At 48.9% G+C, this 12,151-nt stretch overlaps 1 long non-coding RNA gene across 1 annotated transcript; it reads right to left on the reverse strand.

Annotated features, from left to right (window-relative positions):
- Positions 1-1,390: 1,390 nt before the first annotated feature.
- Positions 1,391-11,791, reverse strand: LOC144306483 (uncharacterized). Its single transcript, XR_013373567.1, has 5 exons — positions 11,699-11,791; positions 7,470-7,582; positions 6,098-6,159; positions 2,071-2,105; positions 1,391-1,573 (listed from the first exon to the last, which is right to left on the reverse strand). It is a non-coding gene; the product is annotated as an uncharacterized LOC144306483 (long non-coding RNA).
- Positions 11,792-12,151: the final 360 nt, after the last annotated feature.

The raw sequence follows: 12,151 nt of genomic DNA on the forward strand, positions 1-12,151 counted from the left end.
CGCAGGTGGGAGGTGTTCGGGCTGCAAGAAGACAGTGCAAGCTTCCTATACCATGGAGTATCTGATTTGGGATAATCTGGAATAATGTGTAAGTATTTTCACCCACTTTATTAAAATGCTTTTAATTCCGTATTTGTATGTGACAGTTAAATGGCCTGAATAATACACTTAGTCCTATTTGCCTTCCTGAAGCCTCTAGCTGGAACAGGGTGTTCCCAGACTCAGAGTCATTTTTCCCTGAACAATCACCCTTATACCTCATGAACCAAAATGAAGGGCCAGAGCAATAGGGAAGTGAAATAATTCAGATATGCTCCATTTCTGCCTAATTTTCTAGTTTAACTACTAATATCATTCTTTTGTTCATTGTGCTGGAAGCCACTTCAGAACCTTCTTGGAATGAAATAAGTTACAATAACTAATTGAACTGCGTGCATGTGGCTGCACTCGAGGAATAATTACATTTCTTCAACATGGGACTTAAAATCATTGGAGTTAACTTGACTCCATTTTCTTTTTTTTTCTTTTTTTTTAAGATTTTATTTTTTTATTTATTCATGAGAGACACAGAGAGAGAGAGAGAGAGAGAGGGAGAGAGAGGCAGAGACACAGGCAGAGGGCGAAGCAGACTCCATGCAGGGAGCCCGATATGGGACTCGATCCCAGGACCCCGGGATCACGCCCTGGGCCGAAGGCAGGCGTCAAACCACTGAGCCACTCAGGGATCCCATTGACTCCATTTTCTATCCATTTGAAAAATACTCATGACATGTCAAAATCTGTTTCCCAGAAGCGACCAAAAGCTGCCCAATTAATCACCAAGAGCTCTTATCATTGGATATAAAACGATATAAAGGCCTCTGAAGACTAGACTGTGCTTACATTTCAGGGGAGGATGTGGTTACGGGTGTGAAATGTGTGGCTCCCCTGGAAGCCCTGGCCGTTTGCCCCAGGCATGCCCACACAGCACCCCCCCGGGCGGCCAGCACGGTCAGGGGGGCTGCCTTCCAGTGACGCCCTCTCAGGGCCATGGTCTGACCAGGGGCCGTGTGGACCTGCCAGGGCAGCTGCTTTCGTACGGAGTCTGTCTCCTGAATGCGGGGCACCAGCAAGCCAGGGAAACACTCACTTACCATCGCTCCGTTATCTGCTGACACTGAACTTGGAGATGTAGGAGTATAATCAGAATCAAAGGAGATGCTGGTCTGCTGCACTTTAAAGTAGGTTATTAACAAAACCCCAAACCTACCGGAGTAGTCTGCGATTGCTTAGTTTCTAAACTATAGCTGTCGCCCAATTTGGTCTTCAGAACTAGCCTTGGTTCTTTGGCATATACGTAATTTGGGGTGGTGGATAGTCCCTCAAGCATAAACTTTCCACACACATGTGCTCTTCTCACTGGGGAGTTTAATGCAAGTGTTATAACAACTTAACATAAATCTAAGTAAGGAGGAAGCAAACATCTCAGTTATTCTTAGCTCCTCTTCAATCATTGGCTTGAATTGGAGGCTTTTTGGGAAGCAGCGCCTTGTCCGGAAGCAGCGCCTTGTCCGTCTCTTTAAAAATGTATCTACTAAAAAAAATAAAAAAATAAAAAATAATAAAAATGTATTTACTTGTTTTTTCAAGTCTCATGACTTCTGCTCTGGGCGAACCGGAGCCAAGTCATTTTGAATGTCTGAGTTAAAGAGCCCTTGGGAAAAGAAACTTCAATTATTTTCCTGTCTGGGTAAGTGTCAGAACAATTCATCATAGCAACTAACACAAATGTACTCACTTCTATAAAAGTCAACTCCTTGAACCAAGACACTGGCATTTGTTCTGTTGCCCTGAGCTTTATTCTGATTTCAGTTCACCGAACCCTTTATGCCTGGGCAGATCTTAAGCCCTATTGCTGAGGTCCTCACAGTCATGAGGTAACGTATAGGAGAAATTTGACAATTAGCTGAAATACTTGGACTGGGCAGACATGTCAGTAATTTGGGCTGCTACTTTCAAGTAGCTAGAGAGGGGCCAGCTAGAGAGAGGGAGAGAAGGTAAAAGCAGAGGCTTTCATCCATGTGGCCATACCTGCATTGAGCAAATCTCAGGATGAAAATGTGAATCTGCACAAAAGCAGAAAAAGAAAATTAGCAGGTGATTATTTGCTTTACAAAGGAAGATCACCTGAGACGCTCTAAAGTTCTCTTGATTTGCAGGAAGATATCTCCAAACATTATCTTGATGTAAATTTTCCCCCATTTCTTAGACTAACCCTCAAGAAGCTAGAGTCATGGTGTGGAGAAGGCAAAGAGAAATAAACAAGCGTTTCCCACCCCAAAATGATGCTCTTGAGATTCCAAAAGGAAGGGCACAGAGGGGCGGGAGACAAGACATTATGCCCTGGAAGGGGAGGAAAGGAAGAGTCTAAGTCACTTGGGGTGTATGGCAGGGAACATGGTGGCAGGAGCGCTCTTGGCCATGGTGGGGAAGAAAAAAAAATGGGAGTGGAAAGGATCACCTGGCGGGCAGCACAGACTACTGCTTGGAAGCCAAGTCACACCTGCAGATTGTGAGTGATAAGGAGTTGTTCTACACGTCCTCCTGGGCCACGACCCTCACGGACACCTCCACCTCCAGTGCCACTGCCAGTGGTAGGATGCGCATTTCTCCAAACATCTGCTGAGTCTGAGCCCCAGGACTGACTCACATTTCCTCCCTTGAATGACCTGAACCATACAATTCCCCCCACAATAGAGCAGGTCCTTGGTGCTCAGCCACGCTCTTGGGGACAAACACAAGGCCCTGTATGTGGGTGAGGTTGAGTGGAAAAATATAGACCCTATTATTATTATTTTTAAAAGATTTATTTATTCATTCATTCAGAGAGAGCGAAGAGAGAGGCAGAGACCCAGGCAGAGGGAGAAGCAGGCTCCATGCAGGGAGCCCGACGTGGGACTCGATCCCGGGTCTCCAGGATCACACCCCGGGCTGCAGGCAGCGCTAAACCGCTGTGCCACCGGGGCTGCCCTAGACCCTATTATAAATGCCTGTTCATTCTAATCAAAGTTATGGACACTGAGTCAATCCAATCTTTTCAGAAGCACCTCTACACCATAAGGAGCCTTCCTGACTAGGAGACCTTGCTCACTTCACCTGCACGGCTGATGGCTGATGTGTTAGATTGAAAAGGCTCTAAATGGACAAGATGTTGGGTAGACAGATAGGAGCAGATATCGAATGGAGTAAACTTGACCCAAATCTTTCCCCCAAATTTTCTGAATAAGCCTGAAGTGCCTCAATCTCCTTTTCATTCACTTGTAGCAAAAAATGTTTCTCTGGGACCAATCTGGAATCCCTCTGTCATTCAACTAAAGCAAGGATGCTTAGGGCAGTATCTTTACCCTCAGCAGCATTAATAATTGTACAACCAACTCACTACAGTGAAATAATAATAATCATTAAAGTTCCCTTTAGCTGCAGGTGAAATGATTCTATTAAAATTTAGTTGAATACCTAACTTGGGGAACTAGGGTATAAAATGCAGTATCCTGGACTTAATTTTTGGGGGGATCTTGTGTCCTATGGTGATGGAGTGTGCAAAAAAACTGGGTGGACTAAGGACTGAGAAGCCTTGAAATATGGCTGTCCCCACACTCTTTGTCACCTTGTGCATAGCTGTAAGTTATACACGAGATGCAGGATTGTTTGATTTTGCTTTTTTTCCTTGACTTTTAACGCATTGAATAGGAACTACTCTGGAACTGGGATGCCTGGGTGGCTCAGCAGTTGAGTGTCTGCCTTTGGCTCAGGGAGTGATCCCCGGGTCCAGGATCGAGCCCCATGTCGGGCTTCCTGCAGGGAGCCTACTTGTCCCTCTACCTGTGTCTCTGTGTCTGTCATGAACAAATAAGTAAATACAATCTTAAAAAAAAAAAAAAAAAGGAACTACTCTAGGACTGATTTTAATGTGCTTGATAAAAATCCTTGCCCACTGATGCTTATACGGAATCTGAACCTTAATATCACTTTGAGAATATCAACAGAAATAAATGGTTTCTCAAAGCAGAAGACAGGACTCCCCACCCCCTTCTTGTTAATTTATGACTTACTTATTTGAAATCACATTTAGATTATCTGGATACTATAAAGGGGTAGAAATAAAATATATATCCTCCCTCTCTAATTTCTTTCTTGTGAAAATTTTCAAGTATTCGAAAAAGTTAAAGGAATAAAATTGTATAATAAAGGACTGCAATCCTTTACTTGGATTCAATAATTATTAACATCTTGCTACATTCACTTCGCCTATCCATCTATTTATTGTGGGGCCAACTGAAAGCTAATTTTTAATATTATGGCATGTTATTACCAAGGACTTTGGCATACAGAGCCTAAAAACAAGGACATTTTTATTACAAAACACCATTATTACACTTGTGAAAATAAACAAAAATTCTGGAATACCATTTAACATCTTGTGCATAATCTTTCCAATGGTCTAAAACTTATTCTGTATGTTCATTATGTAGATTTACTTTGATGTATCAGAGGTGACCTTATCAATACTCGGTTCACTCTGTTGGCAAAAAGCGTGGCTTATGAGACTGTTCTTTTTTTTTTAATGATTTTATTCATTTATTTAAGAGAGAAAGCAGAGAGCACAAATGGGGAGAAGGGGGTAGAGAAGCTGAGGGAGACGGAGAAGCAGGCTCCCTGCTGAGCAGGCAGCTTGATGTGGGCTCGATCCAAGACCAGGAGATGAAGGCAGACACCTAACCGACTGAGCCACCCGGGTGCCCAGAGACTGTTCTAATACCAAATTCTCATTTGTGGTAAATGTACTCCAAACTCAATTACTTAAAAGCATATTTTATTTGACAATGAAGTCAGTCTAGTGGGATCACCAATAATCTACGTTGGTTATTTGCCTATATGTACAGATATGCAGCAATTACTACACATTGCTCTGAAATTTCCCCAGATCCAAATCACCATGGACCAACTTGAAGGTGGGCAATCCTGGGGTCCTGACTGTTCTTTGTTCAGGCAATAGAGCAGCTTCTGGGCTACATAAATGAAATCTTAAAAGGAAAAAAAAAAAAGAACATCTTGCTAATTGTGGAGTGCCTGGGTGGCTCAGTTGGTTAAGCATCTCACTTTGGCTCAGGCCATAATCCTGGGGTCCTGGGATCAAGCTCAGGCTTTGTATTCTGCAGGGAGTCTGATTCTCCCTCTCTCTCTGGCCCTCCCCCAATGCATGCTTGTATGCACTCTCTCTCTCAAATAAATAAATAAATAAATAAATAAATAAATAAAATCTTAAAAAAAAAGAATTTCTTACTAATTGAAGCTCCCAAAGTTTTCTTTTTTTTTTAATTTATTTGTGATAGTCACAGAGAGAGAGAGAGAGAATGAGGCAGAGACACAGGCAGAGGGAGAAGCAGGCTCCATGCACCGGGAGCCCGACGTGGGATTCGATCCCAGGTCTCCAGGATCGCGCCCTGGGCCAAAGGCAGGCGCCAAACTGCTGCGCCACCCAGGGATCCCTCCCAAAGTTTTCTTTGTCCTGTAAATTCCTTGCACATTTATTGTCTCTTTGTCTAAAAAAGTACAAAAACTGACTGCGTGGTCATTTCCTTAGGTCTCCATTTTGTTATTGGGCTTCCACACGCATTTATTTTTATTTTTATTTTTTTTAAGATTTTATTTATTTATTCATGAGAGACAAGAGAGAGAGAGAGAGAGAGAGAGAGGCAGAGACATAAGCAGAGGGAGAAGCAAGCTCCATGCAGGGAGCCCGATGTGGGACTCAATCTAGGGACTCCAGGATCACACCCTGGGCTGAAGGCAGGTGCTCAACCACTGAGCTACCCAAGGATTCCCTCTCCATGCACATTTAATAAAAGCTTGGGGGAGTGGTTCTTTTGCTAATTTGTCTCATGTAATTTAATTCTTAGTCCAGCTGGAAGACCTCAAAAGATAGAGGGACTTTTTTGCCTTCGCCACTATAGGAATAGGGTTAGGATCCCTCAGGGGTAACAAGGATGAGAGGGAATAAATGATTAAAAGGACCGATTCAGAGAGATTTGATACCTGAGTCAGTCTCAGTACTCACCTGCAGTCCGACCTTCCTTCGTAGCCAGAAACCAGATGCTAGGAGCACAGCAAGCTGAGCATCTGCAGTGACAAAGGAGGAGTGACCGTGTAGACCGTACAGGAATCTGCTTAGATGAACTTGAACTTTTAAATTACCTTCGATTTACTGAAGTTATGCCTGATTATCGCATGACATTTGGAAAAACATAAAAGTGCACAGAAGAAAATAAAATCCCATTGTGAACGATTTAGCCTGTCCCTTTTTAAAAATGGTTCAATGCCTGGGGTTTGATGATAAATTATGAAACTTCCCAGAAGTCTAATTGTTGGAAATCAAGGGATGGCATTTTGGTGGGAAGAACGGTGTTGGCTCTCTGGCTCATTCAGTCATTCCACAGATATTTAGTGAGCATTCATCAGATGCCTGGCTCTGTGTTGGGCATTCGTCATGCAAATATGAATGAGACAGTGACAGCCCCTCCCTGTCCCCGTGGAGATTACATTCTCTCCAGAAAATCATTATGAATGTTTACTTACAATTAGGAATGAATGCAGGCCTTATGAGACTATACAACGTTGTTTCCTGACATTTCCCAGGCTCGCTTGGTCTGGTTTATGCTAGAATTAGCCTTGCTACCCAGAGCATCCTGCAGACCATGAGTGCTGGCATCTCTTGAGAACTTGTCAGAGATGCAGACTCTCAGGCCCATCCAGACCTAATGAATCAGGATCGGCTTTTCAATAAGCTTCCCCAGAATCCAGAGGCACATTAGGGTTTGAGAAAGCCTGGTCTAAAGGGTGGGTGGGAATCAGCAGTCAGCAGTCTAAGGCAGGTGGTGGTGGGGGGGCATGGGGAAGGCCTGTCAGGCCCGTGAGCGGGCGTTGGGTGGAAGCACCCGCAGACAGTGGAGAGAGGCCAATGCGGAAGGTCGGAGGCCAGACGAGGCTGGTGGGATGAGCAAGGGAGGCCCTCAGTATGGGGCTAGCCATGGATTGGGACCACTTTAGATCCTCTTGGAGTCTTCAGTTTCCTTATTGGCCAAGGGACAATTATCCTCCCCATGCCCCATGCCCGGGTGCTGTAGGGAGGATCAGAGCAGTTAACATGCTGCACTGTTCACAGCTGTAGGGCCTCTCATTGCTCTTCTTTTCTTTTCTTTTTTTTTTTTTTTAGATTTTATTTATTTATTCATGAGAGACACACAGAGAAAGGCAAAGACACAGGCAGAGGGAGAAGCAGGCTCCCTGCGGGGACCCCAATGTGAGATTCAATCCCAGGAACTGAGCCAAAGGCAGCCACTCAACTGCTGAGCCACCCAGGCTTCCCTCACTGCTCTTCTTTTAAAGACAAACAGAGAAGAGCTGTGGTCTGCAGATGCTCGCCAAATTACCTTCACGGGTCTGCAACCGGTGAGCTGGAACCCAACAGTAAATCCTGGTGTGGATACGAATAGTTCCTTAAATGCATCCCAAGCACAGGTAATGACGAAAAACGCCTCTTGAGCTGTAATTTTGCAAATTGGTGGAGGCAGAGAGTGGGGAGAGGGGGATACAAATGGCAAAGCCTGTGGGGTTAGGGCTGCCCTGGGGCTGGGACAGCCTCCCCCACTCCCGGCTCGCTTCCCGGCTTTCCGTGGTGCTGCTGGACACAGATGGAATGGGGTACGGGGGCGGGGGGTGGGCACCTGGAGAAGCGGCTTCCAACTTTTGCACAGGCTGTTGACCACGAGGGCTAGGGGGAAAAGACAGAGCTTACAGCAAAGCAAAGCAAAACAAAACAACAAGCCCACACAAAACAACTGCAGGACAGAGAGACAAACATCCCTTCAAAAGCAAAGGCCTGGAATTTCATTTGCTCTTATTAATCAGATTCAAGTATCTGGTTTCCAAGGCTCTTCCTCCACTGCACCTGTGTAACTCTACCCCAGGCTTGGAAGACGGACAGGTGACCCAGAGAGCTTCTCTTTGTTCTCCATTTCACATCCTGTTAGGTAGGTGCAGGCCCCGGCAGCTCCTCAGCTGGATTTGCAGCCCGAGACCGCTCTGCTCCTGTGGATCTGGTCCTGACATTTCTATCCCACAGGCCCTCAGAGGTGTTCACAGCACAGTCTCTGCCATCTGCCACCTTTTGTGTCCTTGCGGCAGGCTCAGGCTTCTCAAAACTTCTTGTTTACGATTCCTAATGCGCAGAAAGGAAAACCCAGGCCAAGAACGTTCAAATGAGACATCGGAGAGTAAATAGCTGGAGTCACTCAGTGTCTGGGCATGACCAGGAGTCAGAAATTCTGCTGCACATTTCAGAGTTGTTGTTTTTTTTTTTCATCATCATCATCATCATCATCATCATCATCATCAAATATTTAAGTAACAAAAATACTAAGAAGGAAATCTCAGGGCGCCTGGGTGGCTCAGTCAGTGAAGCGTCTGCCTTCAGCTCAGGTCGTGGTCTTGGAGTCCTGGGATGGAGCCTCACATTGGGCTCCCTGCTTAGCTGGGAGCCTGCTTCTCCTCCCTCTACTTGTGCCCCTCCCCTCCCTTGTGCTCTCTCTCTGTCTCAAATAAATAAAACAAAATCTTAAAAAAGAAAAAAAAAAGAAGGAAGTCTCATGAGTGATTATTCCCAGCACCCAGAAGTGAGCACTTGGGGGCACTCTGGCCGTGTACTTCTACCCTCCACAGCGCCCACGTCCCTTTTAAGTTACACAGCGTGCACATTCATGTGATCAGAGACGTATGTAAGAACGTTATAGGTAAATGTTCCTGACACCCTCCCCTCTGGACTCGTTCACCACCCCAAATGTGCCTTTATGAATTTGGCAGGTACCCTTCCAAATCTAGTATTGTTTTTGTTATACATAACTTTATTACTACACTATACCCATCGGTCATTTTGTTTCTGAGCTCTATCCATACTTGTATAATCCATCCATTTTTGTAGCTTTATAGTATTCCATTGAGTATCATAATTTATTCATCCCACTTTTAATGAACATTGAAGTTCTCTCCAATTTCTTATTATGGCAAAACATTGCAACGATAAGTGTCTTGATACCTTTGTCTTGGTGCCTAGGATTGAATCCTAGGGATTGTTGGGTGACAAGTGATCCACATTTTCATTTTTTAAAAAAAGGTTTTATTTATTTATTCATGAGAGACACACAGAAAGAAGCAGAGACACAGGCAGAGGGAGAAGCAGGCTCCCCGCAAGGAGGCTGATATGGGACTGGAACCTGGAACCCCGGGATCACGCCCTGAGCCAAAGGTAGACACTCAACTGCTGAGCATGGAGCCACCCAGGCGTCCCCACATTTTCAAATTTAACGACTACTGCCAAACTGCCTTCCAAAGAGCCTGCTCCAACTGATGCACCCAACAGCAGCATATGAGGGTACCTGCCTCTCCATAATCTTGCAAACACTCCTGTTGTCAGAGTTGTCCAAGTATAATTTTCAAAAGCCTGATTCTCAAATGCTTCTACAAATATGGCAGGCACATGTGTCAGAAATTTTTTCCTCCTCGTTAACTAAGGAGAAAATTTGTAAGATGAAAAAGCTGATTCAAAGACCATTTGGGGTAACAGGTTTATGTAGTCCTTGCAATATGTTAAAATAAGACTGCTAGACTAGATATAAAAATGGTTAATGTCCTACAGGGCACTAAAATGATAACCCGAGAAGTTATCTCTTTTCTGGGGCAAAAATTATTTGCATTTCTATCAAGCACAGATCTACACGTTAATCTATATCCTTACAGGGTCTTAGGCCTTCATTAATACTAAATAGCAACATCAAGCAATGGTATATCCTCCTAGAAAATGAAGTAATCCTTGGGCTTTAAAACAATGCCCAATAACTTTGAAAGGACATGCATTGCGAGGGTAACAATCCTTTTTGCCTTCTTTCCAGATTTGGGATAACTTTTAACTGATTTTTAGAAATCTGTATCGATGCAATGGATTAAAAAATAGCAATTCATTGTGTTTTAGTCTGAATTTCTGTAATCATTAGTGGCTTTGGGGCAGGTGTTACTTTTAGTTTTCTCTGGTTCTGGGTCTCTTCAAAGAAACATGACTGATAGGAAAATACTTTCTTCTCTTTAGTGACCAGGAATGCCTGGCACAGACTGAGGGGCAGCTTCACAAAGTTAGGTCTCCTTGGCAACAGGGGACCGAAGATCTGATTGTTTCTAGGAAAGATTTAACGGAAAGCATAAAAGCACCTTAATTCTGGCCTTTAAAGTACTAGGGATGGCTGTTCAGCTCAGTGGTGAGAGAGAAAAGGGGGTGTGTCCTGGGAGGGTGGCTGAGGGGGAGGCCTCAATGGGGCTTTGTTGGGGAAGGTGGAGGGCAGCCCCGCTGGCTCCTTCAGGTCAGGCACCCCCGGGGCCTGTGCTGAGTCCTGCCCTGGCCTATCCATCACACCACACTTACTGGTCCGGCTTCCCACCCGGCAGGCCCAACGGTGGACCACTCCTTGTCCCGTCTACACCCAGGACACGGAGGCAAAGCTAAGCCTAGATGGTGAACCCTCTGGAACAGTCTGAATACAGCCCGTTGGTGCTGATGGGGGGCCTGGGGTGCGGGCCGGATGGAGTCAAGTGAGCAGCAACCTGCCCTCAACCTCTGAGGTTTCTGTGCCCTCCCTGGGCTCTCGGTGCTTTCCAGAACTCTGCAAAGCCTGGAGGGCCCGGGCCTGGCTCTCCCACCCTGCCCAGGGCCATGTGAGGTCACCTGAGTCACTTCTGGAACTAACTTCCAATTTCAAACTATCGCTCGAAATCATCTTCCACTTAGGAACAGCCTGAGGATTAGGAGGCTGTGAATCACGGCTGCTGCAATCCCGGTTTTCAACGTGGGCAGCTTCCCCGGTTCACTTCCCAAATCCCAGACTCTCAAAGGGCTAGAAGCTTCCGGGTGGTGGTGTTGGCGGGGGGGGGGGGGGCTCCTTCCGAGGAGGCTGCTTTCCCCACCACCGGTTCGTCCCACGTCTTAGCAGTGGGGGGATCCCCCTGTTTTTGGGGGAGCGACCGCTTGGCTGGCCCGCCAAGGTGCTAAGGGGCGCGCGTTCCCGGGCTGTCCGGCCCCCGCGTCCCGGTCGGTCTGCAGCGCGCGTCCCCGCTGTGGCACGGCTGGAATGCGCGGGGGGACGCGGGGCGGGAGGGGGAGCGCGGGGGTCCAGGGTCCGGCTGGGGGGCCCCGGACCCCCGCCCCTGGCACCCCGGATCCCGGACCCCCGCCCCTGGCACCCCGGCCCCCGGACTCCTGGGCCCCGGACCCCCGCCCCCTGGTCCCCCGCCCCTGGTCCCCGGCCCCGAGCCCGGACCCCGCCCCCGGATCCCAACCTCGGACCCCGGATCCCCGCCCCCCGGCCCCCCGGATTCCGGCCCCCGGACCCCCGGACCCCTGGACCCCAGCTCCCGCCCCTGGCCCCCCCGGACCCCGGCCCCAAGCCCAGCCCCCGCCCCCGGCCCCCCGGTCCCCCGGAGCCCCGCCCTCGGACCCCGGCCCCCGACCCCCCGACCCCCCGACCCCCCGGCCCGGGCGCGGAGACCAGGGCGAGGCCGACAGCCCCGGCCCCGGGTCCCCCCGCCCCGCCCCGCCCCGCCCCGCCCCCGCCCGCACCTCCAGTCCGCGGGGACGCGCCGCCGGGCCAGGGCTGCCGGGGATCGGGACGCGGGAGGGAGCAGCGTGTGCTCGGGGCCCGGCCCGCCCGCCCGCGTCCCCAGCGCCTCGTCCAGTCCCGGCGGCGGCGGCGGGGCCGGAGGGGCGGGGCAGGCGGCGGCGGGCGGGGAGGCGGGCGGGGCGGGGCGGGGCGGGAGGCGGCCGGGGTGCCGGGGCCTGGGCGCGGCGGGCCGGGCCGCCCCCTCCGCCCCAGCCCGCGGCGCGTCCGCTCGCCCGAGGAGGCAGGAAGGCGGCGGCCCCACGTCGACCGCAGCGGCCCTATAAAGGCCGGCTCGGCCGCCCCCGGCTCGGCGCGCGTCCCCGGGAGTGCGCTCGGAGGCCGGGGCCCGGCGGGCGGGACCGGGCGGGCGGACCTCGGACGGACCCCGGACAGACCCCGGACACACCGCGGCC

Source organism: Canis aureus, chromosome 37, assembly GCF_053574225.1.
Source record: "Canis aureus isolate CA01 chromosome 37, VMU_Caureus_v.1.0, whole genome shotgun sequence".
NCBI classification, from domain to species: Eukaryota; Metazoa; Chordata; class Mammalia; order Carnivora; family Canidae; genus Canis; species Canis aureus.